The sequence below is a fragment of the Choloepus didactylus genome, chromosome 2 (assembly GCF_015220235.1).
Source record: "Choloepus didactylus isolate mChoDid1 chromosome 2, mChoDid1.pri, whole genome shotgun sequence".
In the NCBI taxonomy this organism is placed as follows: Eukaryota; Metazoa; Chordata; class Mammalia; order Pilosa; family Megalonychidae; genus Choloepus; species Choloepus didactylus.
Window position 1 is genome coordinate 151605758 of NC_051308.1, and position 27845 is coordinate 151633602.

At 36.3% G+C, this 27845-nt stretch overlaps 1 protein-coding gene across 12 annotated transcripts in view; it reads left to right on the plus strand.

Moving 5' to 3' along the window:
- ZNF644 (zinc finger protein 644) overlaps positions 1-27845 on the plus strand; it is a 129818-nt gene that overhangs the window by 48151 nt on the left and 53822 nt on the right. For 3 of the 12 annotated variants that reach the window (XM_037826667.1, XM_037826668.1, XM_037826669.1), the window contains exon 3: positions 22829-22913. The exons of 6 other annotated variants lie outside the window; for them this stretch is intronic. The gene's annotated coding sequence lies outside the window, so the exon portion shown is untranslated. Of the gene's footprint in view, positions 1-10397; positions 10538-12846; positions 13384-22828; positions 22914-27845 lie in introns of those variants that run through there. 3 more of the 12 variants (XM_037826671.1, XM_037826670.1, XM_037826672.1) reach the window with 3 other exon arrangements.

The following is a 27845-nucleotide window of genomic DNA, read 5'->3' on the forward strand; positions in this document are numbered from 1 at the left end:
TGATGTATAGTATGTGACTATATCTCAATGAAATTGCATTAAAAAAAGTTTAAAAAAAAAACCAAAACTTGCTGATCTGAATATTTGTGAAAAACAGCCTAGGATGAGAAGTATGGTAATTGAGTAGCTGATATCATCACAATTTTTGTTTTGATTTCCTGTAAATTACTTATTGCTTTTGGGATGACACTGGTTTAATTTATCCTAACTTCCATCACATTTATACAGGTGTTTTTAAAAATTAAGATATAATTGACATATGGTAAAATGCATACAATTTTTTTAAATTCAATTTTATTAAGATATATTCACATATGATATAGTCATCCAAAGTGTACAATCAGTTGTTCACAGTACCATTATATAGTTGTGCTTTTATCACCAGTCAATTTTTGAATGCTTTCATTACCACACAAAAACAAGAATACGCATAAAAATTAAAGTGAAAAAGAATACCCATTCCTCCATCCCTCCCTATTATTCATTTACTTTTTGTCACCATTTTTCTACTCATCTGTCCATACACTGGATAAAGGGACTGTGAGCCACAAGGTCAACTTTTGAACATTTTCATTACCCCAAAAAAAAAAAAAAAAAAAAAAAAATAGAAATAAAAGTAGAAAAGAATACCCCAAACAGCACATCTCCGCTATGTCCCTATTATTCATGTACTTTTTTGTCCCCATTTTCCTACTCATCTATCCATACACTGGATATAGGTGAGCCACAAGGTTTTCTACAATCACACAGTCAACATCTTATAAGCTGTATAGTTATACATTCGTTTTAAGAATCCAGGCTACTGAGTTGCAATTCAACAGTTTCAGCTATTTCCTTCTAGCTATTCTAATTCACTGAAAACTAAAAGGGCTGTCTACATAATGCATAAGAATAACCTCCAGAATGGTCTCTGACTCCATTTGAAATTTCTCAGCCCCTGAAACTTACTTTGTTTCATTTCCTTTCCCTTTTTTGGTCAAGAAGGCTTTCACAGTCCCATGATGCTGGGTTCACACTCTTCCTTTGGAGTCATGTCCCGTGTTGCCGGGGAGATTTACACCCTTGGGAGTCATATCCCAGTAGGGAGGAGAGCAGCAAGTTCACTTGCCAAGTTGGCTTAAGAGAGCGAGGCCACATCTGAGCAACAAAAGAGGTTCTCTGGGGGTGACTCTTAAGCACCGTTATAAGTAGTCTTAGCCTCTCCTTTGCAGTACCAAGCTCCATAGAGACAAGTCCCAAGATCGAGGGCTCAGCCTACTAAATCGGTAGTCCCCAATGTTTGGAGCATGTAAGGATTTCCCCAGGTTGGTAAATTTATTACTTCCATATTTTTCTCCAGTCTCTCAAGGAGACTTTTCAATTACCTGTGTATCCTATGCCCAAATTACTCTGGGATGTATTTCTATTCATTTTGTACTTCAGTATTTCACACAGGCAACTGCTGGTAGCTTTTTTCATTTTACAGAATCCCTGAATCCAAGGATTTGAAGTTCTTTATAAGTATTTGCTCTGTTTGTTCTTAGAATTGGCTTAATTCCCAAATTAACTGCCTGTTCTTCAGTTTCTTTAATAGCACTGTAACACTTTGTTTTAGGGTGAAGAAAACCTTTTAATTAATAAAATTCTTTGTTTTTGGTTCTTTATGAGATTGTACAATGTGCATTTGACCTTTTCCACCTATATTGCCAAGTAACATTTAATATTTTAAAATTTATTTTTTTAATAAAAGTTATATATGCTTAGGTATATAAGCAGATAACACAGAAATATTTAAAATTAGAAAGTAATACTTACCGCTTCTACCCAGCAATGTATTCTTTATAAATTACCAAAAATAGCTGTTGTTTATTGTGCATCTTGGTCTTTTCATTTACCAATGTATCTTGGAATTTTTTCTACATATGGATCACATTTAATGTAATTGTTTCCTTATTAATAGATATTTGGGTAAATCTCAGTTTTTTTATTTTATAAGCAGTGTTGCAGTAAATATTCTTGACTATCATTTGGGAATGTATGAGAGTTTCTGTAGAATAATTTGAAGCGGTGGATTGCTTGCTTGGTCAGAGGATATGTGTACTTCTGATGGATACTGGAAAATTGCAACAAGGTTTTACCATTGAACATTACCATTAGTAGTTTGTGACTGTGTCTCCTTTCTTACACCCTGCTAAATATTAATCAGTGTTTTTATCTTTGCCAGTCTAATTGGTGAAAAATGGTATTTATTTTACTATACATTTCTTTAATTGTGAGATTCCTCAAAGATTTGAAATGTCACAGTCATAACTTAAATTTCATTGGAAAATATATGATTTGCAAAAATTTTTCTCCTTTACTGTTAAATCCATCAGTTAGCATACTTTCATGTGTTAACATATTGCGTTCAAAAGTTATTTAATATTGAATAACCAGATTGTTTGCCCTTTTCCCCCCTTATACTGTTTGTTTTGGATAAATATTTCCTTATCGTGAATTTCTTTATAGTTTACTACAGACTAACTTTAGCACAGTCTGTAAGTAAAAGTAAAATAAAAGCCATTACTAAATGTTAGGTTAATGAAGTCTAAATGAGTAGCAAGCTGATTAAAATCTGTTACCTCTGCAACTCAATCACTGGATACTTGTCGTCTTTGTGGTTATCTTTTTACTGCCCTTAACTGTCCATTATTAGTCTCAGAACCAGTTTTAAAGTCAACAAAATCCTGTTTTTTTTAATTCTGGAAACTACGAAATTTAATACCAGAAAATAAAGAAATGAGAAAATCCTTAACACTTTGATGGTTTTCTCTGTGTTCTTTTTAAGAATTAAGATATTTGCTTGTTTTTGGTTTACTATTATTTTTTTGTGCTGCATTTTCCAGGGATTGCCTTTACTCCTGGATGTGTTTGTATCGCTCTTGAAACTTATCCTTCGTTTCATTGTGCTATTTCACTTGGGATAAGAATGCTACATTGATCGGTTTTGAAGCTGAGCTATCAATCTGTTTTTCCGAAGAAAGTTTTATTCAGTCCTGGATTTACTATATAAAAGTTTCTATCCAAATCTGAAGTGTTTTTCCACCTAACAGTTAAAGAAGTGGCAAATATCATTGAAATATGTGAACAGGAAACCATAAACATCAGACCAAAGGATTTTTCTATTGTTCTAGTTTAGCCTTCTGTGGTAGGTCTAAACTGTAAACATTCAGTAAGCCTTGATTGATAGCTTATATTCCAGACACTGTACTATATCTTGAAGTATTGTTGATTAGAATTTTCAGTACCATACTGTTAAAAGTGATCAAGAGAATATTGTCAGATACGATTCGTATAGTACAGTAAGACAGAGATGGAAATTTTTAAGGAAGAGATCAGGAAGGCCTTCCTAGAGGAGGGTGATACTGGAGTTGGGCTCTAAAAGAAAGGACAGAATTTTGATTGAGCTTGATTTATGGGTATATTAGTATTCAGAAAATACGTAAAATAGTTTCATTTAACTGGATGCCCAAGTTGCCAGAATTACTGACATTTTCTTAAATATATTGAAGTTGCATTTTACTACAGCTTAGGGATTCATTGTTTGAACTATTACCTTGTTCAAAACAAGTCTGATTTTGAACCCACCAGGAATTAAATTATACTGTGAAGGACTCCTTAGCTTTTATTAACTTAAATATTACAGTATTATACATAAAGGTGTGAATTTGAGGAATAATAAGTGACTTGCTTGACCTCAGGTAGATAGTTGCAAAGACAGAATTAGAACCTAAATCTTCTGATCTGTATATTCTTTTGAAATGAACATTAAAGAAGATAAGTGAAACCTTTTAGGGTCTCATATCTAGGCTGAGCAGTGCTGACCTATCTGTCACATGATAGGTGCTCAGTAAATATTTAAGTTATTTATTCATTCATTATTTTATGAATTGGTTATTTTAGTTAGTTTCAGCTCATACTTGATACTAGTGTACCAGTCTGAGGAGGAAGGAAAGATGACTAAATATGTAATTGAAATTAAACATGGTTTGTGTCATGATAGTATAGACTATGTTGCAGGAAAGCAAAAACCAGGAAAGTCTGTTTTATTTGTTAATATATATCCATGCATCTAGGACAGTGCTTTGCTTATAATAGGCATTTAGTATTTGTTGAATGACTGTTTGGAAACATAAGGCCTCCCAGAAGAAGTGATATTTAAAATGAAACTTGGAGGAACTGTTGGTGATTTATCTAAGTAAAAAGTTGGGGAAAGACTGTTGTTAGCAGAAGAAACATCATGTGTAAAGGATGAAAGGTAAGAGAGAGGGTGGAAGATTGGCAGAACGGAAAGAATGTGCTATGTCTTGAGTGTAGAGTCCAACATGGGTGGGATGTGAGGAGCTGCTAATATCAAGAGAGAAGACTGTAGAGGATTAGACTAGGGCTATTTTATTGTGTTTATAAATCGTTTTAAGGAATCTGGATTTATGGAATAATGAGATAGCATTGAAGAGGTTTAGGTGTGAGAAAGTGATGTGATCAGATTTGTTTTAGAAAAGGTCCCTAACTAAAATGTGGAGAACAGATTGGAGGGGAACTAGATTGGATTCAGGTTAAACGGTTAGAGGGAGGGAGGATGCTGGCTTGATTTTAGCGTGGTGGCAGTGGGGATAGAGAGATGTGGTTGGATTTGAGGGAGATTTAAACAACAAAATATATCAACTTTGGTGATTGATTTTAATGAAGAGGAAGTAGGAGAATGAGGGAGGACTTAAGGATGATATCCAGGCTTCTGACCTAACTGGAGAAGAAGCAGATCTGGAGAGAACAACAACTAAGTTATAGATATATTAAACTTTAATTATCTTAAGACATTGGAGTAGAAATGTTAGATGGCACTTAGATTTTACAGACCTGTAACTTAAAGGAGAGATGGGAGAGTCATCAGCATTTAATCTTCATAATATCGCACAAATACGTTTTTTGTTCTAGTAGCTTTCTGCAGGTTACTGCAAAGCATGTTCATATGTTAAATATTTAGTTGACCGAAAGGTTGTTGAAAAATGTCATGCTCCGTATAGAATTATGAGCTGCTGTGTTTATTAGAGATTCTGGCCTCTGCTTATTAATTAAATGAGATTTGATACCATTATTGAATAATTAATGATTCATTACTCACTATTGATCATAGTCTTACCAAAACGACATGAATAGCCAAGGGTGTTTAAAATATGTTGGGTTTACGTTAATAGTGTCTAATATGCTGAATGCCAATTTTGATGATCCTAGATAATGTAAAGATTTTCAACCTAAATAACAAAATTTAGGTTAAAATTATCCTGAAGTCTTTAGATTAATCATGATTCAACAAATTACTAGGATAAAATGAGAACAGGACTTTGTCTTATTCACCATTGTGTACTCACTGTTTCAGTTTGCTAAAGCTGCTGGAATGCAGTGTACCAGAAATGGGTTGGCTTTTACAATGGGAATTTATTAGCTTACAAATTTATCGTTCTGAGGCCATGAAAATATCCCAACTAAGACATCAACAGGATGATACCTCCTCTGAAGAAAGGCTGCCGGTATCCAGGATTCTTCTGTCGCATGGGAAGGCACATGGCAATGTCTCCTGGCCCTTCTCTCCTGGGTTCTAGTTCAATGGCTCCTCTGGGGACCTTTTTTCTATCACCTCTCTGGGTGTTTCTCTTTCTGAGCTCTCTGCCTTTCTTCTGTCCTTTATCCTCTCATAAAGGACTCCAGTAAAGGATTAAAACTCACCTTGAATTGGTTGGGTCACATCTCAATTGAAACATCCTAATCAAAAGGTCCCACCCACAGGTCCACACCTACAGGAATGGATCAAAAGAACATGGCCTTTTTGGGGTACATAACAGCTTCAAACCAGCACACTCATCATTTAGAACACTTCTTGACACAGAGATACTCAATAAATATTTGTTCAATAAGCAATATTTACATGCAATGCTTTAATATCACATTTTAATTTTAGTCATGTGACCCCAGTGGCAAACTGGTTAATTCGTAAAAAGGGTCTGTTTCCCAACTTAAGGATTCTAGTTTTATTTGAGCAATATTTTCGTCCTTAAGTTACCCTGTACCATTTCATATTTTATGCCTGCCTCCCACACACTTCCCTTTCAACAGACACGTTACTTTTACCAAACAGAACATTTTTACTGACATTGTTTTCTAATAAAAACCTAATCAGGTGGTTGTTGGACACTTGTGTTTTCTGACATTACTATGTCTAAAACTGGTTTAGTCATCTTTGTTTCAAAACCTTTTCCTGCTAGTGATATCACCATTCTCTGATCATTAACTCGAAATATTTCTATTACTTACTTTCTGCCTTTACAGTTACAGGGTCTTTTTGCCTTTCCTTTGGCAATATAATGTGTGTTTATCTTATCTTTCAGTTCCCATTGCTATTAATTTTCTTCATACTGTCTGTTGCATTCATCTGTGAATTGATCACTCTTTGCTTACTTCGTTTCATTTGTGTAAGGTCTTTTGTTTAAATTTTCTAGAAGTTGCCCTAATTATATTACTTACTTGCTCAAAAAAATCCAACAGTTCTTGAGTCTTGTATTTAAAAGCTTCTAAATTCATGTTCCAGTCTACTTTGTTTGATCTCCTATTTTTAAATAAGCTTTTTGCTACAGCCTAATTGATTTAATCGTGAGGTGTTTTTTAGATTCAGTTTTATTGAGATATATTCACATACCCTACAGTCATCCATGGTGTACAATCAGCTGTTCACAATACCATCACATAGTTGTGCATTCATCACCCCAATCTATTTTTGAACGTTTTCCTTACACCAGAAAGAACCAGAATCAGAATTAAAAAAATAAGAAAACAACACCCAAATCCCACCCCCCATCCCACCCTATTTTTCATTTAGGTTTTGTCCCCATTTTTCTACTCATCCATCCATACACTGAATAAAGGGAGTGCGATCCACAGGGTTTTCACAATCACACTGTCACCCCTTGTAAGCTACATCGTTAAAACAATCATCTTCAAGAGTCAAGGCTACTGGGTTGGAGTTTGGTAGTTTCAGGTATTTACTTCTAGCTATTCCAATATATTAAAACCTAAAAAGTGTTATCTTATATAGTGCGTAAGAATGTCCACCAGAGTGACCTCTCAACTCCGTTTGAAATCTCTCAGCCACTGAGGCTTTATTTCATTTCATTTCACATCCCCCTTTTGCAAGAAGATGTTCTCAATCCCACAATACTGGGTCCATATTCATCCCCGAGAGTCATATCCTGTGTTTGCCGGGGAGAGTTACACCCCTGGGAGTCAGATCCCACATAAAGGGGAGAGCAGTGATTTCACCTGCCGAGGTGGCTTAGTTAGAGAGAGAGGGCCACATCTGAGCAACAGAGAGGCCCTCGGGGAGACTCTTAGGCACAATTATAAGCAGGTTAAGCCTCTCCTTGCAGCAACAAGCTTCATATGGGCCAGCCCCAAGATAAAGGACTCAGTACACCAAGCTGTCAGTCTCATTGTGGGTTTTTAAATCTTCATGTTTCCTCCTTTCCTCATATTTTCCCCACCAATCTCATCCCAAAATCATCCCTATTCATGAAATTTGATTTATCCTTGAAAGCTCTGTTCAAATCCTGCCTCTCCCTTGTGACACAGTCCCTAAGCTGTCACTTTCTCTTGATATCTATGATGATTGTAGACTGAACCACCTATTGGTTGAATGACTTTTACGTGTGTGACAAGGTAATGAGATAGTAACATCTCCTCATTAACATATTCTACAGCACCCTCTCCAATTGACAGATTCTCAGATTTTTTTAAATCAGCATTTTGTTATTTTCAACATGTACTGATTCTATACATGTTTTAAGTTCATACATGAATTTTAATTTTCTGTAGATTGATGGAAGTAGTAATGTGTTTTTAATTTCAGATTCTGTAATTTTTTGTTAACATGTAGAAATGCAGTTGATTTTAAAAAAAATTTATTGAGGTAAAATTCACATAACATAAAATTAATACTTTAAAGTATACAATTCAGTGGAATTTAGTACATTCACAATGTTGAACAACCATCACCTCTATCAAATTCCAAAATATTTTCATCATCCCTTAAAGAGACCCTATGCCCATTAAGTGGTTTCCTACCTCCTCATCTCCAACATTTGGCAACCGGTAATCTCTTTCTCTCTATGGGTTGTACCTACTCTGGATATTTCTTAAAATGGAATTATATAATATATGACCTTTTGTGTCTGGCTTCTTTCAAGGTTCATCTGCATTATCGCATTTATCAGTACTTTATTCCTTTTTGAGACTGAATAATACTTCATTGTACAGATATGCCACAATTTGTTTTTCCATTCAGCTGTTGATGGATGTTTGGGTTGTTTTGACCTTTTGACTGTTGTGAATAGTACAGCTATGAACATTTGCATACAAGTATTTCTTTGAATCCCTGCTTTTAAGCCTTGGGAACATACCTAGAAGTGGAATTGCTGATTCTTACTGGTAATTCTATGTTTAACATTTTGAGGAACATCAAATGGTTTCCAGCTTTGGCTGTGCTACTTTATGTTTCCCATCAGCAGTGTATGAGGGTTTCAATTTCTCCAAATCCTCACAAACACTTATTTTCCATTTTGTTTATTGTAGCCATGCTAGTAGATAGCAAATGATATCTTATTGTGCTTTTAATTTGCATTTCCTTCGTGACTAATGATGTTGAGCATTGCCTCAAGTGCTTGTTAGCCTTTTGTATATTGTCTTTGGAGAAGTGTCTGTTCAAGTCCTTTATCTGTTTTTTAATTTTTTTTTTTTGTCTTTGTCTTTTTCGTTGTTGAGTTATAAAAGTTTTTTGTATATTCTGGATGTTAAACCCTTACCTGAGGCCTTCCAAATACTTTCTCCGATTCTGTAGGTTGTCATATCACTTTTATGATAATGTCTTTTGATGCAGAAAAGTTTTTAATTTTGATGAAGTCCAGTTTATTTATATTTTCTTTTGTTGCTTGTGCTTTTAGTGTCATATCTAAGAATCCATTGCCAATACAAGATTATGAAGATTTACCTAATCTACGAGTTTCTTAGTTTTAGCTCTCTTATATTTAGATTTTTGATCCATTTTGAGTTAATTTTTACATATGGGAGTAAGGTAGGGCTCCAGTTTCATTATTTTTGATATGGATGTCTAGTTGTCTCAGCATCATTTGTTGAAGAGACTGTTATTTCCTAATTGAATGGTTTTGACACTTTTGTTGAAAAGCAGTTGGCCATAGATAAATGTGTTTATTTCATAACTTTCAGTTCTGTTCCATTCATCTGTATGTTTGTCCTTATGTCAGCTCCACACTGTTTTGTGTACTATAGCTTTGTAGAATGTTTTGAAACTGGGAAGAGTGAGGCCTTCGATTTTTTTTCTTCCTTTTCAAGATGATTTTGGCTCTTCGTAGTCCCTTGCAATTCCCTGTGAACTTTAGAATCAGCTGTTCCATGTTTGCAAAAAAAAAAAAGCACATTGAATTTTTTTTTAACGAATAATGAAGGAGATAATAGAAAGAAAAAGTAAAATATCATAGTATACAATATAATAGTAGGGTCAGACAACAACACCACTATCAAGAATCCCATATCCCTTCCTTATATGCCCCTCTCATACACGTTTACCTTTGGTATATTGCCTTTGTTACATTTAATGGAAGCATATTACAATGTTACTGTGGACCATAGACACCAGTTTGCTTTGACTATATTTTTTCCTAATACTATCCCTTTTTCAACACTCTGCATAGTTGACATTCGTTTGTTTTCCCACATGTAAGAACATTTTTATATTTGTACATTTAGTCACAATTGTTGCCCACTCCAGTTTTTGTTTAGTTATACAGCCCCAGTCTTTATCGTCTATCTTTGCCTCTGGTGTCATACATGCCCCTAGCTTACCTCTTAGCTTTATTCATGGACATCTTTGTTCAGTGTACTTACAGTATTGTGCTACTATCACAGAGTATTATGCTGTTTATTTCTGGATCGATACAGTCAATCCCCCTGAACATTATGTAGTCCTTCAGCATCAACTGCCCAATCTCTACCCTCTTTCTGTCTCTTGATAGCCTGTGTTATCAGCTTTTAACTCAAAGTTTGCTCATTAATGTTAGTTCATATTAGTGAGACCATACAGTATTTGTCCTTTTATTTCTGGCTAACATTGCTCAATGTAATGTTATCAAGATTCATCCATGTTATTATATGCTCCGTGTCTTTGTTTGGTCTTACAGCTGCATAATATTCCATAGTGTGTATATGCCACAGTTTTGTTTATCCACTCGTACGTTGATGGCCATTTGGGTTGTTTCCATCTCTTGGCAATCGTGAACAATGCCACAATAAACATTGGTTCACAAATGTCCGTTCATGTCTTAACTTTCAGTTCCTCTGAGTATATACCTAATAATGGAATAGATGGGTCATATGGCAAATCTATACTTAATTTCCTGAGGAACTGCCACACTGTCTTCCAGAATGGTTGCATGATTCTGTATTCCTACCAACAGTGGTAAGTGTGCCTCTTTCTCTACATCCTCTCCAGCACTTGAAATTTTCTGGTGTTTTTGGATAATGGCCATTCTGGTAGGTGTGAGATGATACCTCATTGTGGTTTTGAGTGGCATTTCCCTAATAGCCAGTGAAGTTGAACATTTTTTTCATATGTTTTTGAGTCATTTGTATTTCCTATTCAGAAAAGTGCCTGTCCATTTTTTAATTGGGTTGTTTGTCTTTCTTTTGTTGCGTTGTAGGATCCCTTTATATATTTGGGATATTAAACCCTTATCTGATATGTGGTTTCCAAATATCATCTCCCATTGCGTAGATTGCCTTTTTACTTCTCTGACAAAGTCCTTTGATGTACAAAAGTGTTTAATTTTGAGGAGATCTCATTTGTCTATTTGTTCTTTGGTTGCTTGCGCCTTGGGTGTGAGGTCTAGGAAACCACCTCCTATTACAAGATAGATTTGCAAGTATTTTTTTGAGGATTTTTACGTCTATATTCGTTAAAGATACTGGTCTGTAATTTTCTTTTTTTGTAGTATCTTTGTCTGATTTTGGTATTAGGGTGATGTTGGCTTTATAGAATGAGTTAGATAGGTGTTCTAGTTTGCTAATGCTGCCAGAATGCAAAATACCAGAGATGGATTGGTTTTTATAAAAGGGGGTTTATTTGGTTACACAGTTACAGTCTTAAGGCCATAAAAGTGTCCAAGGTAACACATCAGCAATCAGGTACCTTCAGTGGAGGATGGCCAATGGTGTCCGGAAAACCTCTGTTAGTTAGGAAGGCACGTGGCTGGCGTCTGCTCCAAAATTCTGGGTTCAAAATGACTTTCTCCCAGGATGTTCCTCTCTGGGCTGCAGTTCCTCAAAAATGTCACTCTCAGTTCTTGTGGCATTTGTCCTCTGTTAGCTTCTCTGGAGTAAAAGCCTGCTTTCAACGACCATCTTCAAACTATCTCTCATCTGCAGCTACTCTGTCAGCTCCTGTGCATTCTTCAAAGTGTCCCTCTTGGCTGTAGCAAGCTTGCTCCTTCTGTCTGAGCTTATATTCTGCTCCAGTGAACTAATTCAGACCCACCCTAAATGGGTGGGGTCACACCTCCATGGAAATTTATCCAGAGTTACCACCCACAGTTGGGTGGGGTGCATCTCCACAGAAACACTCAACCAATTACAATCTAATCAACACTGATATGTCTGCCCACACAAGATTACATCAAAGATAATAGCGTTTTGGGGGACATAATACATTCAAACCAGCACAGTAGCTTTCCCTCGTCTTCAGTTGTTTTTGAAGAGTTTGAGCAGGATTGATACTAATTCTTTCTTGAATGCTTGGTAGAATTCACATGTGAAGCCATTTGGTTCTGGGCTTTTCTTCTTGGGGAGCTTTTCGATGACTGACTCAATCTCTTCAAGTGTGATTGGTTTGTCGAGGTTGTCTATTTCTTCCCTAGTCAATGTTGGTTGTTTATGCTTTTCTAGGAAGTTGTCCATTTCGTCTAAGTTGTCGAGTTTATTAGCATATAGTTGCTCATAGTATCTTCTCGTTATCTCCTTTATTTCTGCAGGTCAGTAGTTTTATGTCCCTGTTCCCATTTCTGATTGCATTTATTTGCATCTGCTTTTATTTATTTATTTAATTAGTTAGTTAGCCTATTTATTTATTTATTTATTTATTTATTTATTTATTTATTTATTTATTTATTTTGTTAGCCTAGCTAGGAGTCCATAAATTTTATTGATTTTCTCAAAGAACCAACTTCTGGTTTTGTTGATTTTCTCTGTTGTTTTCCTGTTCTCAATTTCATTTATTTCCGCTCTGATCTTTGTTATTTCTTTCCTTCTGTTTGCTTTGGGGTTAGTTTGCTGTTCTTTCTCTGTTGTCTCCAGGTGAAGTTGATTTCTCGATTTTTGCTTTCTCTTCTCTTTTAGAATAGGCGTTTAAGGCAATAAATTTCCCTCTCAGCATCGCATTTGCTGCATCCTGTAATTTTTTTTTTTTGGATTAATAATAATAATAACAGTTAATATTTATTGAGCACTTCCTGGGTGCCTGGCTTGTGCTAGGTGTTTTATATTCATTTGTTTGTCAACACAACTCAATGAGGTAGGTGATATGATCAACCCCATTTTCAAATTTTGAAAATACAGACTGAGAGAGGTTAAGCAATGATCTGTTAAGTGAAAGAACCAGAACTTAAACTCAGACCTTGTTTCAGTTACTATTGCAGTGTAACAAATTGCCCCCCAGTTGAGTGGCTTAAAACCACAACAATCATCTTATTATTGCTCATGTTTTCTATGGGCCAGGAATTTGGGGAGGACTCAGCTGGGTGGTTCTGTCTCGGAAGAGCCTATGCAAGCACAGTCAGATGGTTCTGGAGCTGGAAGGGCGTGCATCCTGTAAATTTTGATATGTTGTTTTCATTGTCTTTGCCTCAAGGTATTTACTAATTTCTCTTGTAATTTCTTCCTTTACTCACTGGTTTTCTAAGAGAGTGTTGTTTAGCCTCCATATATTTGTGAATTTTATGATCTTCTGCCTATTATTTGTTTCTGACTGCATTCCATTATGATCTGAGGAAGTGTTTTGTATAATATCAATATTTGTAAATTTGTTGAGATCTGCTTTGTGACCTAACGTGGTCAATTCTGGAGAATGTTCCATGAACACTTGAGAAACTTGTATCCTGCTGTTGTGGGGGCTGTAGTATTCTATAAATGTCTGTCAAGTGTAGTTACTTTACCATACAATTCAGCATTTCTGTTTCCTTATTGATCCTCTGTCTAGATGTTCTATCCATTGATGACAGCAGTGCATTGAAGTCTCCAACTATCATTGCAGAGGTACCTGCTTCTCCTTTCAGTGTTCTCAGTGTTTGCCTTATGAATTTTGGGGCACTCTGGCTTGGTGCATAAATGATTGTTATATGTTTTCTTGATTAATTGACCCTTTTATTAATATATAGTGTCCTTCTTTGTCTCTTTTAATTGTTTTACTTTTGAAGTCTTTTTTGTCTGATACTGCTTTTTTCTGGTTGTTTGCGTGAATATCTTTTTCCCACCTTTCACTTTCAGCCTATTTTTGTCCTTGTGTCTAAAGTGAGTTTCTTGTAGGCAGCATGTAGATGGGTCCTGTTTTTTAATCCTCTCTGCCAGTCTGTGTCTTTTTTTAAATTCAGTTTTATTGAGATATATTCACATACCGTATAGTCATCCATGATGTACAATCAACTTTTCACAGTACCATCATATAGTTGTGCATTCATCACCCCAATCTATTTTTGAACATTTTCCTTTCACCAGAAAGGATAAAAATAAGAATGCAAAATGAAAGTAAAAAAGAACACCCAAATCATTCCCCCAATCCCACCCTACTTTTCATTTAGTTTTTGTCCCCATTCTTCTACTCATCCATCCATACACTGGATAAAGGGAGTGTGATCTACAAGGTTTTCACAATCACACTGTCACCCCTTATTAGGTACATTGTTATACAGTTGTCTTCAAGAGTCAAGGCTACTGGGTTGGAATTTGGGAGTTTCAGGTATTTACTTCTAACTATTCCAATACATTAAAACCTAAAATGTAAGAATGTCCACAAAGTGACCTCTCGACTCCATTTGAAATCTCTCAGCCACTGAAGCTTTATTTTGTTTCATTTTACACCCATCTTTTTTGGTAAGAAGATGTTCTCAGTCCCACAATGCCAGGTCCACATTTACACCTCTAGGAGTCAGGTCCCACGTAGAGGGGGAGGGCAGTGAGATCACCTGCCAAAGTGGCTTAGTTAGAGAGAGAGGGCCACATCTGAGCAACAAAGAGGCACTCGGGGAGACTCTTAGGCACAATTATAAGCAGGTTAAGCCTCTCCTTGCAGTAACAGGCTTCATAGGGGCAAGCTCCAAGACAGAGGGCTCAGTATTTGTGAGAACATCAGCAACAATCGAGGTGAGAAAGTCCCAACACTTCTGCGTCCTCCCCAGCTTCTCAGCGGGGCCCTGAATATATATTTTTATTCTCTGTCCGCATTACTTTGGGACGTGTTGCTATTTCACTCTAACTTATACAGAGCTATCATATCTCACTTCCTATTCAAAGTTCCATGTAATTGTGGTGTTTGAACAAACCGACTGTAGAAGTTATATTGTTTAGAAAATATATATCCCACACCAAATAAACGTCTCTTCCCTTGGTCTCACATGGAAGTTGAAGTTTTAACACACAGTCAGTTTCAACCTTTACCCTTCGGCCCAATTTGCCCTAGTCTTAACCAGATCTGCTTCCTTCATATGTCTAATTGAAGTCTGGGCTCTTTTTCAGCTTTTTTTTTTTTTAATAGTTGCTGTATGCGTTAATACTGACATTATTATCTGCTGAGCTCTAGCTCTGAGTTTCATGTGTCACACAGATCCCCAGTGTTCCAGAGACCAATCAGGTTATATACAAAGGGATCAACATCTCAGAGTTTGGAGATAGCCATTACAATTGAGGAATAGATTTGACTGCTGTAAGAGCTTACAATCTAGGGACTATTACAATAATATTTTCTCTGTTCAGTCTATGTCTTTTTTGGGGGGGAGTTTAGTCCACTAACCTGTTAGTACTGTAAGGGCAGTACTTTCTTCTACCATTTTGTCTTTTGGATTTTATATGTCATACCTTATTTTTTTCTCTCTTTCCATTTACCCTTCTGATAAGCTTCATTTCTATACTCTTCCTCAAACCTCTCTCCTGTCTTTTCCTATCAGCCTGTAGCACTCCCTTTAGTATTTCTTGTAGCACCAGTCTCTTATTCACAAACTGTCTCAGTGTCTGTCTGTAAATATTTTAATGTCTCCCTCATTTTTGAAGGACAGTTTTGCTGGGTGTAGAATTCTTGGTAGTTTTTCTCTTTCAGTATCTTAAATATATAATACCACTCCTCACCTCCATGTTGTCTGTGGAGAAATCTGTGCATAATCTTATCGAGCTTCCCTTGTATTTGATGGATTGCTTTTCTCTTGCTGCTTTCAGAATTCTCTTGTTGTCTGTGACATTGGACAGTCTGATCAGTAAGTGTCTTTGAGCAGGTCCATTTGGATCTATTCTGTTTGGGGTATGCTGTAATTCTTGAATCTGTAGTTTTCTGTCTTTCATAAGAGTTTGGAAATTTTCAGTAAATATTTCTTCTTCTTATTTCTACTGCCTCTTTTCCCTTCTGTTCTCTTTCTGGGACACCAATAATGTATATTCGTGTGCTTCCTGTTGTCGCTCAGCTCCCTAAGACCCCACTCATATTTTTCCTTTCTTTTCACCATCTGTTCTTTTATGTATATGAATTCAAATGTCTTGTCTTCCAATTCACTGATCTTTTCTTCTGCCTGTTCAAATCTACTGTTGTATCCCTCCATTGTTTTTTTCATCTCTTCCATTGGGTCCTTCATTCCCGTAAGTTCTGCCATTTTATTTTTTCAAGTTTACAGTTCTTCTTCATGGTCATCCACTGTGTTCTTTATATTGTTCATCTCTTTTGCCATATCTTCCCTCAGTTCCTTGAATTGATTTAGGATTAGTTGTCCCAAGTTCTGTATCTCGGTTGAACTATTAGTTTGTTCCTTTGGCTAGTCCATATTTTCATGTTTCCTAGTATGGCTCATTATCTTAAGCTTTCTGGGCATCTGATTTTCTTGACTAGTGTTTTTTGTAGCTCATTTTCACTCTTTTACCTGGGTTTTTCTTGTTGGTTGGCTTTATTCTCTAATCTTTGGTGTTCAGTTCAACTTACTCTAGACCTTTAACTTAGGTTCTGTTTAGTTGATCAGAGTCTTTCACGTCTTGTTTTTCTGTTTCTTGTCTCCTACCTCTATGTAGCCTTTTTTGTGGGAGGGTCTCCTCAGATATGGTCAGCCCGAGCCAGGTTTTCCCAGTCCAGAGAAGCCCATGTCTCAGTAGTAGTTTATCGAGTCCCTGCAAATGAAACCCTCCTGTGAGGCTTTTGGCTTCTGTGCTTTTCCTGTTCTGTCCAGCAGGTGATGCTTGCCAGTCAGCAGCTCCCCCACCAGTGTAAAGAGGTGCAGTGCCTTTAATTCTCTGCAGATTCTGACCCTGTTGGGGGCATGGCTGACTGAAACTGGTTTCTGAATTACAGCCCCTGGGGTCTTGAGTTCTTTGAAGGAAGGCTGCCAATTGAGCTGGACCATGCCTCCCTTTTCATGGGGGAGTCATGCCCTTTAGGGAATTGTCTCCTCCTCTAGGTTCATTGCTTTGTCTGTCAGATCTATTTCAGCTCTCCATTATTGGTGTTCAGAGGCCAGTTTCAAATATCTGAAGCTTTCTGTAAAGAGCATTTTCGCTGCGACCTCAGCGGTTCCACCTGCTCCAGACTAGTGTGCAATGTATGACTGGTCACTGGAGACTCCAAGAACGCTGTTTCATACAGTTCCTGGCTAATTACCAGCTGCCCTAGAGGAGTGACTAAATTCCACACCTCACCACTCCACTATCTGGCCCCACCCCTCCCCATTGAGATTTTGATAGGAATTGCAATGAGTCTGTAGATGGCTTTGGAGAGTATTGGCTTTACAATATTTGAAGTCTTCCAATCTCTGAAAAATGGGGTGTCTTTGCCTTTATCTAGGTCTTTAATTTCTTTCAACAATCTTGTACTTGTTTGATTAAATTTATTCCTAAGTATTTCATTCTGCTTGGTGGTACTGTAAATGGAATTGTTTTCTTAATTTTATTTTCAGATTTCTCATTGCTAGTGTATAGAAAAGCAACTGAGTTTTATATGTAGATCTTTTATTCTGCAATTTTGTTCAATATAATGGATTTTATAGGGTTTTCTCTCTATAAGATCCTGTCATCTTCAAATAGAGATAGTTTTACTTCTTTATTTCTAAGCTGGAGAACTTCTACTTTTAAGGGTTTTTATTCTGAGAAGTTGTTGGATTTTGTCAAGTGCTCTCCCCCCCCCATCTATTTGATAATTGTGGGGGTTTTTTTTCCCCCTTCATTTTATAATTTGTTGAATTACATTGTTTGATATTCTGTGTTGAGCCACCTTTGCATTCCTGGGATAAGTCCCACTTGGCCATGGTGTATTATCCTTATGTGCTGCTGATTTGGTTTGCTGTTATTTTGTTGAAGTTTTTTGCTTCTATTTTCAAAAGGAATGTTGGTCTGTAGCTTTCTGTTCTGGGGATGTCTTTGGCTTTGGTATCAGAGTAATGCTGGCATCATAAAATGAGTTAGGAAGTGTTCTTCATTGTCTGTTTTTGTTTCTTTGGTAGTTTTTGTTTTAAGTTTGAGAAGAATTGCTGTTAATTCTTTAAATATTTGCAAGAATTCAGCAGTGAAGATAACTGGTCTTGGGTCTTTTGGTTTGGAGGTCTTTGATTACAGATTCAATCTCTTTATTTGTTATAGATTTGTTCAGGTTTTCTGTTTCTTCTTGAGTCAGTTTTGGTAGTTTCTGTGTTTCCAGGAATTTTTCCATTTCTGAATTAATAATTTGTTGTCATAAAGTTGTTCATGGTATTCTTTTACAACCATATTTATTTCTGTAAGGTCAGTAGTAACTCGTATTTTCATTTATGATTTTAGAAATTCGATCTTGTCTCTTTTTTCTTAGTCTAGAGAAAGGTTTGTCAACTTTGTTGATCTCTTCAAGGAATGAACTTTTGATTTTGTCAGTTTTCTCTATTTAGTTTTTTTAGTCTCTTTCATTTATTTCTGTGCTCATCTTTATTTCCTTCCTTGTTATAGCTTTGAGTTCAGTTTCTCTTTTTCTAGTTCCTTAAGATGTAACATTAGGTTATTGATTTGAAATCTTCCATCTTTTTAAATGTAGGCTTCTACATCTATAAATTTCCCTCTGAGCACTGCTTTTGCTGCAGTCCATAGTTTTATTTTAGTTTTCATTCATCTTAATGCACTTTCTGATTTCCCTGTAATTTCTGCTTTGATCCATCAGTTGTATAAGTGTATGTTATTTAATTCCCATATATTTGCATATTTTCCTGCTTTTCTTGTTTCTGATTTCTAGTTTTATTCCATTGTTGTCAGACAAGATAATTTGTATGGTTTCACACTTTTAAAATATAATTGAGGCTTGTTTTGTGAAGACACATGGTCACATGGAGAATGATCCATGTGTACTTTAGAAGAGTGTGTATTCTGATGTTTTGGGGTGCAGTGTTCTGAATATGTCCCTTAGGTCTAGTTGGTTTCTGGTATTGTTCCGATACTCTATTTCCTTATTGATCTTTCTGGTTCTTTTATCCATTATTGAATGTGAGGTATTACTATCTCCATCTATTATTGTAGAAATATCTTTTTCTCCCTTAAGTTCCATCAATTTTTGCTTCATATACATTGGGACTTTGTTTTTAACTATATATATATTTATAATTGCTATATTTTCTTTATGAATTGAAACTTTATTAATAAATAATGTCCTTATTTGTCTCTGAACTATTTTTAATGCAATTTTATTGAGATATCACATAACATACAATCATTCAAAGTGTACAGTTGTTCACAGTATTGTCATATACTTATGCTTTCATCATCACAAACTTTGAACATTTTCATTACTCCAAGAAATAAAATAAAACTTAAAATAAAAGTGAGCATCCAAAGCATCCCATTCCCCTCGTCTCCCCATTGTTCATTTACTCTTTTTTTAATAGTTTAATTGAGATATATTCACACACCCTACAGTCATCCATGATGTACAGTTATTCATAGCACCATCATGCAATTGTGTGTTCATCACCAGAATAAATTTTTGAAACTTTTCCTTACTCCAGAATAAAAATAAAAGCAAAAAAAAAACACCTAAGAATACCTAAATCTTTCCATCCCCTCCATCCAACCCTATTCTTCATCTAATTTTTGTCCCCATTTTCCACTCATCTCATCTGTCCTTACACTGGATAAAGGGAGTGTGAGCCACAAGGTTTTCACAGTCACATGTTGCAATCTACAAAGTTATACAGTTGTCTTCAAGAATCAAGGTCACTGGGTTGCACTTTGACTGCATCAGGTATTTCCCTCTAGCCATTTCAACACACTAAAGACTAAAAGGTGATATCTATATAGCACGTAAGAATACCCTCCAGAGTGACCTCTTGGCTCCGTTTAAAATCTCTGTCACTGGTACCTTATTTTGTTTCATCTCTTCTTCCCGCTTTTGGTCAAGAATATCCCTCAATCCCACGGTGCTGCTTCCAGTCTCATCTCCAGGAGTCATTTCCCGCATTGTCTGGGGGATTTATACCCCTGGGAGTCACATCCCACATTGGGGGGGGTGCAGTGAGTTTACCTGTCAAGTGGGCTTAGTGTGGAGGCGGGGCACATCTGAGCAACAAAGAGGCTCTCTGAAGGGAACTTGTAGACACAATTATAAGTGGACTTAGCCTCTTCCTTGCAGCAACTAGCCTCACAAGGGAAAGCCCACAGATTGAGGGCTCGGCCCACTAAATTGGCAGTCCTCAGTGTTTGTGGGAAAATCAGCAATAGCCCAGGTGGGGACGTCCAACACTTCTGCATTTCTCCCCAGCTCCTCAGGGGGGCCCTGCAAGTAACGCTTATTGTCTCTGCCCATAGCACTGTGGAATGTGTTCGGATTTCAGCCCAGCCTGTACAGACTCACCAAATCCCATGTCCCATTCACTGCTTCCTACACCAACTGATCATACAAGTTAAATAATCTAGTGTGCTACAGAAAATATAGATCCTGCATCAGATATACATCTCCTCCCTTGGTCTCACACACATGTTGTAGTTTTAAAACCCATTCAGTATCATCCTTTACCCTTGGGCCTGATTTGCCTTAGTCCTAACCAGATTCTCTTCATTCGTATCACTAAAGTCTGAATTCTTTTTCAGCTCTTTCACCAGTTGCTTATGGAGTAATACTGACATTCATAGGTGCCAAGTTCTAGCTCCTGGTCTCATGTGTCACACAGATCCCCAGAGTTCTAGAGACCGACCAAGTTATACACGAGGAGTTTAGCATCTCAGAATTTAGAGATAATCATTGCAACTCAGGAATATATGTGACTGCTGTAAGAGCTTACAATCTTGGGACCATTACAGTAAGCATTCACCTGATAAGCTGTGCTCTAAAATTCAGTTCTCAGAGTTTACACATTATAGTTAGTCCATATTAGTGAGGCATTATAATGTTTGTCCTCTCATTTCTGGCATGGTTCACTCAAAATGCTGTACTCAAGATCCATTCACCTAGTTGCGTGTCTCAAAGCTTTATTTGTTCTTGTAGCTGCTCAATATTCTGTTGTATGCCTACACCACAGTTCGCCATTCTGTTCGTCAGTCAATGTACCTCCATCCATTGCAGATCATGAATACTGTTGCCATAAACACCAATATGCAAATGTCCATTCATGTCCCTGCTCTCAGATCTTCCAAGTATATACCCCATAGTGGAGTTTCAGCACCTTGTGACACCCATATACCTAGCTTCTTGTGGATCCACCACACTATCTTCCAGATAGGCTATACCATTCTGCTTCCCCACCAACAGTGAATACATAAGTCTGTCTCTCCAAGTTCTCTCCATCACTTCGTCCCTGTGTTTATTTTTTTCCCTGCAATTTTATAGGGATATATTCAAATACCGTACAGTCACCCAAAGTGTACAGTCATTTGAAGTATCATCATATAGTTGTGCATTCATCACCACAGTTAGCACTTACATATATTCATACTCAGAAAAAGAATTGAAACAAAAGAGTAATAAAAAGGATAAAAGGAAAAATTAAAATAAGGTAAAATACAGCCACAAAGACAGAGGAAGAGGCAAAAACTGTAAAAAGACAAAAGAAAAAGAAAAGAAAATAGCAACTAAAAAGCCACAAAAGAAAAGGTAAAAATAAAATACCATAAAAAAAGACAACACTGTTTCCAAGAATCCCATAACATCCCTCCCCATGTCCCCCTCGTATAGGCATTTAGCTTTGGTGTATTGCCTTTGTTACAATTAGAGAAAGCATATTGCAATGTTACTGTTAACTATAAACTCTAGTTTGCATTGATTGTATTTTCCCCCAATACCACCCCCTTTTTAACACCTTGTAAAGTTGACATTTGCTTGTTCTCCCTCATGCGAAAACTTATTTGTACATTTTATCACAATCATTGACTGCTCTAGGTTTCCCTAAGCTACACAGTCCCAGTCTTTATTTCCTATCTTTCCTTCTGGTGTTCTACATGCCCCTAACCTTTCTCTTTCAACCGTACTTACAGTCGTCTTAGTTCAGTATGCTTACAATATTGTGCTACCATCTCCCAACACTGTGCTCCAAACCTCTCTCCTGTCTTTCCCTGTTTGTAGTGCTCCCTTTAGTATTTCCTGTAGAGCAGGTATCTTGTTCACAAACTCTCTCATTGTCTGTTTCTCTGAGGATATTTTAGACTCTCCCTCATATTTAAAGGACAGTTTTGCTGGATATAAAATTCCTGGTTGGTGGTTTTTCTCTTTCAGTATCTTAAGTATATCATACTACTGCCTTCTCGCTTGCATGGTTTCTACTGAGAAATCTGCATATAGTCTTATTGACTTCCCTTGTATGTAATGGATAGCTTTTCTCTTGCTGCTTCTAGAATTCTCTCTTCGTCTTTGACATTTGATAATCTGACTATCAAGTGTCTTGGCATAAGCCTATTCGAATCTCTTTTGTTTGGAGTTGGCTGCAGTTCTTGGATCTGTAATTTTATGTCTTTCATAAGAGATGGTAAGTTTTCAGTGACTATTTCCTCCATTATTGCCTTTCCCTGTTTTCCCTTCTCTTCCCCTTCCAGGATACCCATGACATGTATGTTCATGCACTTCTTGTTGTCACTCAGTTCCCTGAGAAGTCACTCACAGTTCTCCATTCTTTTCCCCATCTGTTCTTTTGTTTGTAGGATTTCAGATATCCTGTTCTACAGTTCATGAATCTTTTCTTCTTACTCTTCAGATCTGCTGCTGTATATCACCATTGTGTCCTTCATCTCTTGCATTGTGGCATTGTGTTTTTCATTCCCATAAGTTCTGCCAATTGTTTTTTCAAACTTTTGATTTTTTCCTTGTGTTCGCACAATATCTTCTTTATATCCTTCATCTCTTTTGCCATGTCTTCCCTCAACTCATTGAATTGATTCTTGGATAGATTTTTTAGTTGATTTAGGAGATTTGTTTGATTAATAATTAGTTGTATCTCAGTTGAAATGTAAGTTTTTTCCTTTGAGTAGTCCATGTCTTCGTTTCTCATAGTGTGATTTTTTGTTTTCTCTTGTCTAGGCATCTGGTTTCCTTGATTGTCCAGAGCAGAATGGGCTCAGGTCTCAGGCGGAGGCTGTGTATTCAGTAGTAGGTTTCTCTGAGGGTAAGTCCTAGAAGATTGACACATTCCCGTGAGGTCTCTAGACTCTGCTTTTCCTATCCAGCCTGGCAGGTGGTGCTTGTCAGCCCGCAGCTCCCCACTGGTGTAAAGAGGTGAGGTCCCTTTAATTCACAGTGTACCCTGACCTGGAGAGGGGCCAAGGGTGTCAGAAGCCAAGCTTAAGTTGTTCCTGGTTTATTTGTTTTCCCCCATATCTGAATTCTCTGAGAGGGGGCAGCCACTTGGGCTGGTCCCACCCACCCCCTTTTCTTAAGGTAGATGTACCGCCTAGGGAGTTAACTTCTTCACTTGAATTCCTGCTTTGTCTTTCTGGCTCTGCTAACTCCACCCTTGGGTGGGCTAACATGGGATTGAAAATGCCTGCAGCTTTGTCTAATGGGCTGCTTAGAATGCTAGGAAAAAAAAAAAAAAAGGAAAAAGAGCAAAAGTCCCTTTTCAGAGCCAGTCCCCAGCTCCTCATTTCAGGGGTCTACAGAGTTGGTTCCCAACTCTCTGTGCCCCTTTTCTTGAGACACAGCTGTCTTCCAGTATTCTGCACTCAGCCATCTCCCAAAGTCTCTGTTTTTATTTATTTATGTATTTTTTTTCCTCAACAGCCTTGCCTCCTCCCTGTTGGAACAAGCTTGCTTCCCTTCTTGCTCTTTAGGATTATGTGTGCTTGTAGCTTGCATTTAGTAGTCCAAATTTGTTGATTAAAATCATAGTTGGATCTTGGTTGAGTTACTTTCCCTGTAACCTGTTTGTTTTTCCTACGTGGCAGTGTTTCATTTCGGCCTGCCCTGTCTGAGGAAGGAGTGGTGCTAGTTCTGGGTTTTGGGAGCTTTATTTATGATTTTGTGCTACAATCTCAGCCACTCCACCCATTCCAGGCTGGTGTATGATGTGTGTCCATTCACTGATATCTCCCAGTAGTTGTTCCAGATTATTTACTAGTTGTTCCTGTTTATTTGCTAGTTGCTCTAGAGGACTAACTAAATTTCACACCGCTCTATGCCGCCATCTTGCTCCGCTCTGAACTAATTTTGACCTAACAGCTATTTTGTTTCCTGTTAATCTGGCCACCCCAGCTCTCTTTTAGTTACTATTTGTATTGAATATATTTTTCCATCCTTTTACTTTCAATCTATTTGTTTTGTATCTAAAATGAGTCTCTTGTACTGGATCATGTTTTTCTTTTAAATCTATTCTACCAACCTTTGCTTTTTAATTGGAAGTTTAATTTATTTACATTTATCAGAATTATTCGTAGGGAAGGACTTCTGACTTTTTGCTATTTGTTGTCCATATGTTGTATCTTTTTTGTTCCTCATTTACTCCTTTTCTGCTTCCTTTTGAAGCTAAATTATATTCTCACCGCTAAAGAAATTGATGTGGGTCCTTACCCAGGTAGAGATTCACCTCATTGATGATTAGGTATGGGTTGCAATAATGTGGGTAGACGGAACCAATTTTTTCTTAGGTAAATCTGCTCAGATGTCCAAACAACCATTCTGTTTTAGTCTTTGTATGTATCATAAAGCATAGTGAAAGTGACCTTTGTTTGGTTTATTTAGAGGGCAGAAATTCCTAGTCATTCACATATATCACAATAGACACTTCTGATGGCTATATAAGTTGAGATATCTCACTGAGTCTGCCAAGATGGGTTATTCAAACTGCTGTCCTATGTAACTAAATGAATTAATGCATTGAGTGAAATCATTTGAAATTGTTTATCAGATGCTGCTTTCAGAAGAAAATCTGCCAAAAAATATTTCTTTGATTTTTATAATGAATATTGAACCATACTGTAAGAAAATGTAATATATAGAGTAGATGTGTTACTTTTAGTTTTCTATGACAATTGGGTATGCACCTAAAAGCTATAATAAAGTATTTAGAAAAGAGTCATAAATCTGGGGGACAGGGGTTTTAAAATAGCCTTATTATAAATTATTTATGATAGGAATTTGTTTTAAAAGTTCACTTTGACCCACTTTGGTTATCATTATGATATTGTCATAAAGAAATAGTAAAAGTTTGTACTATATGTCAAAATTATACAGTTTAATCTGGAGATAGTTGTTTAAGCCCTGGAAGACTAATAATAGAACAATAAATGCTGCTGAGATTTAAATTATTCTTATTTTCTCAATTAGCAGAAATAATAATGGCTAATATTAGAATTATGGTCTAAATTCTGCTTATTTGTTGTGCATCACATCAAAATAAGAGCCCGCCCCCAGGGGGAAAAAAAAAACAGAAATGTAATAGAGAGAATGGTTATATAAAATTAGAGAGAAAATTCACTAGTCAATAAATGTTTAATTTGGGGAAGAGTTAATTGCCTTTTTCCCCTACTTCTAATACTGTGGTTTGATTTTTTCTAAATACAATACTATGCTGTTATAAATTATATCACATATATGGCCTTTTAAGTTATCTTTTAGTACATAGCAGTTACATACATATGAGATTTTGTATATCATTAACTTACAACAAGTTACAAAATAACAAATCATGAGATGTGAGTAAAGTTATGGTATGAGTACATACACTAAGATAAGGTATATAATCCCAAATCAATTTCTTTCTGCATGCTTTTCATTTGTTTAAGTTAAAATAAGCTTGCATCTTTTATGCACATACTGTTGGCTAGGGAGATGCTATGCAGAAATTTGTAGTGTATCTAATGAAACCAGGTAAAGTTAAAAAGAAAAAAAAGAAAGTTTCTTTGTTTCATTCCTAGAATTTACTGATTGTGGGCACTTACTGTTCATTTATATTTAGCCTGTTTTTTTATTCCTTCATTTAGGTATATAAGCACCTTCTAGGTACAAGGTATTTAAAATATGGTGCTTACAACAAAAGACATGGTTCTTATTCCCTTGGAGTTTTGGTCTATTGGGAGAGATACATTTATAGTAACATATGAGTTGAATATTTGAAAGATAACTAGAGCTCTGAAAAGAAGAGTGCTATAAGCGCATATGATAAAGGAAGATGACATAGAGTGGGTTGAGGAAAGTGACCTTTAGAACTGTGAGCTGAAGGAATATTATGAGTGTGGGTTAACTGGATTTGTGTTAATGTGGAGGGGTGGGGAGAGGAGAGCAGAGGATTTGAGACCAAGAGCATGTGCAGAGGCCCTATAATTAGAAGGAGCATGTTTAGGGAAATTGAGAGAGGGCCAGTGTGGTTGGTGAGACCAGAATGGATAGGCAGGGCCAGCAGAACTGTTTCAGATATGTTAAGGATTTGAGACTATGTCCTGAGAGAGAGAGAAAAATGTCGTGTTCCACAGAGGAGTGATGAACTCGAAAAGATCACTCTACAGGTGTGGAGACGGATACAACAGGGACCAGAAGATTCCACTTATTTCTTAAAATGCTTTCTACTTACGATAATGCTCAAAATAAGTAGTCAGTCATTGTGTTCAGTACACTACCTACTGTTTTAGATGCCAGGGGTGCATCAGTGAACAGAATAAGTCTCTACCCACCAGAAATTTACTTTATTAAGTGCAGAGTACCTGGGACATGGTCAAAGAAGATTAAGGAGGCCAGTGTGGGTGGAGTACAGTGAGAGAGAGGGAGAGAGGTAAGAAATGAGGTCTAGGACTAAATGTAATAGAATTGGTTGGAGCATGAACTCTATGGAAACTTACTACTTGAATTTCATTTGTATAGTTTCGTACAAAAATTTAGCCATTTCTTTGGTAATATATCATCAAATTAGAATTGTATTCTATTGTTTAACAACTTTAAGAAGCTATTTTGTGCCCCCCCCCCCTTTTAAGTAAGTAATTAAAAAAATTCAAGTACAGAAGTTTATTAACTAAAAAGCAAAAATTTTCTCTTTTTCTCTACTCCTGCTCTTCTCACTCCCTCCCTATACTTAATGAGAGTTACAGTTTATTATAAACCTTCCAGTTCTTTTACTATATATATATGTGTGTCATTAATTTCTAAAGCAACTTAAGTCTTTTAAGAAAATGTGGAATTGAAAAATAACAAAAAGCAATAAAAGTAATACAGCCTTATATTCAAAGTTCTTTGCTTTCCAAGGAAATTCGAATTTAAAAATGTAACATCACAAATTAATACATCTCATTTTCCATAAAGATTGACCTCTTCTGTTTTAAAATTTTTATAACAAGGTATTTCAGAATCTTATTTAAATTTATTACAAGATAAATTTTCAATTACAATATAACTTTTTCCAGTGCTTCAGTGGTGTTTTGAAGAAAGAATTTGCTACCACTTGGTGGCACTACATGGCTTAAAAATGAATCAGTTTATCTGCTGTTAACTGTACTCTGTTAAGTGATTAAATTGAGAGGAAATCTATTTGATATTGAGCAACTTGCTGTTATGCATGTTTAGTTCTTGAGTTGTAAACCAAACAATAATTTGTGTTTTAAAATATAGTTTTATTAAAATATAATGGAATATAAAACTATGAACCAAGGTTTAGTTTGCTGGGGAGGGAAGCCTAACAAATTTTTCATATATGCCTCCTTTTAGTTCGGGTATCATTTATCTTTCTGCCTTAATCCTTTTCTGTATTTAAATGTCAGAAAAATACACTTTAAATATTAGAAACAAACAATTTCAATTTTCCCTTAATATTAATTAACGTTTTCCAAGATGTGTTTGTTTTTTTTTTTTGATCTTATATAAAGCTAGGAAATTGGATTTTTTTTTTTCAGGTGTTCAAGATAAATGAAACATAGGGAAACAGAATAAATCAAATAAAGTGTTCTTGCAGTATGTTGAAAATCTACATGGTCCTTTGTAAGATATTTTATTTGTTTAATTTAATTTGACAGAGGGTCTTGAAGTGAAAGAAGTGGAAAGTTACTGTTTTCCCGGACATGATTTTTACTCTCAAACTGTTGACTTGCATTACCACAATAAAGTATTTGTGTAATGT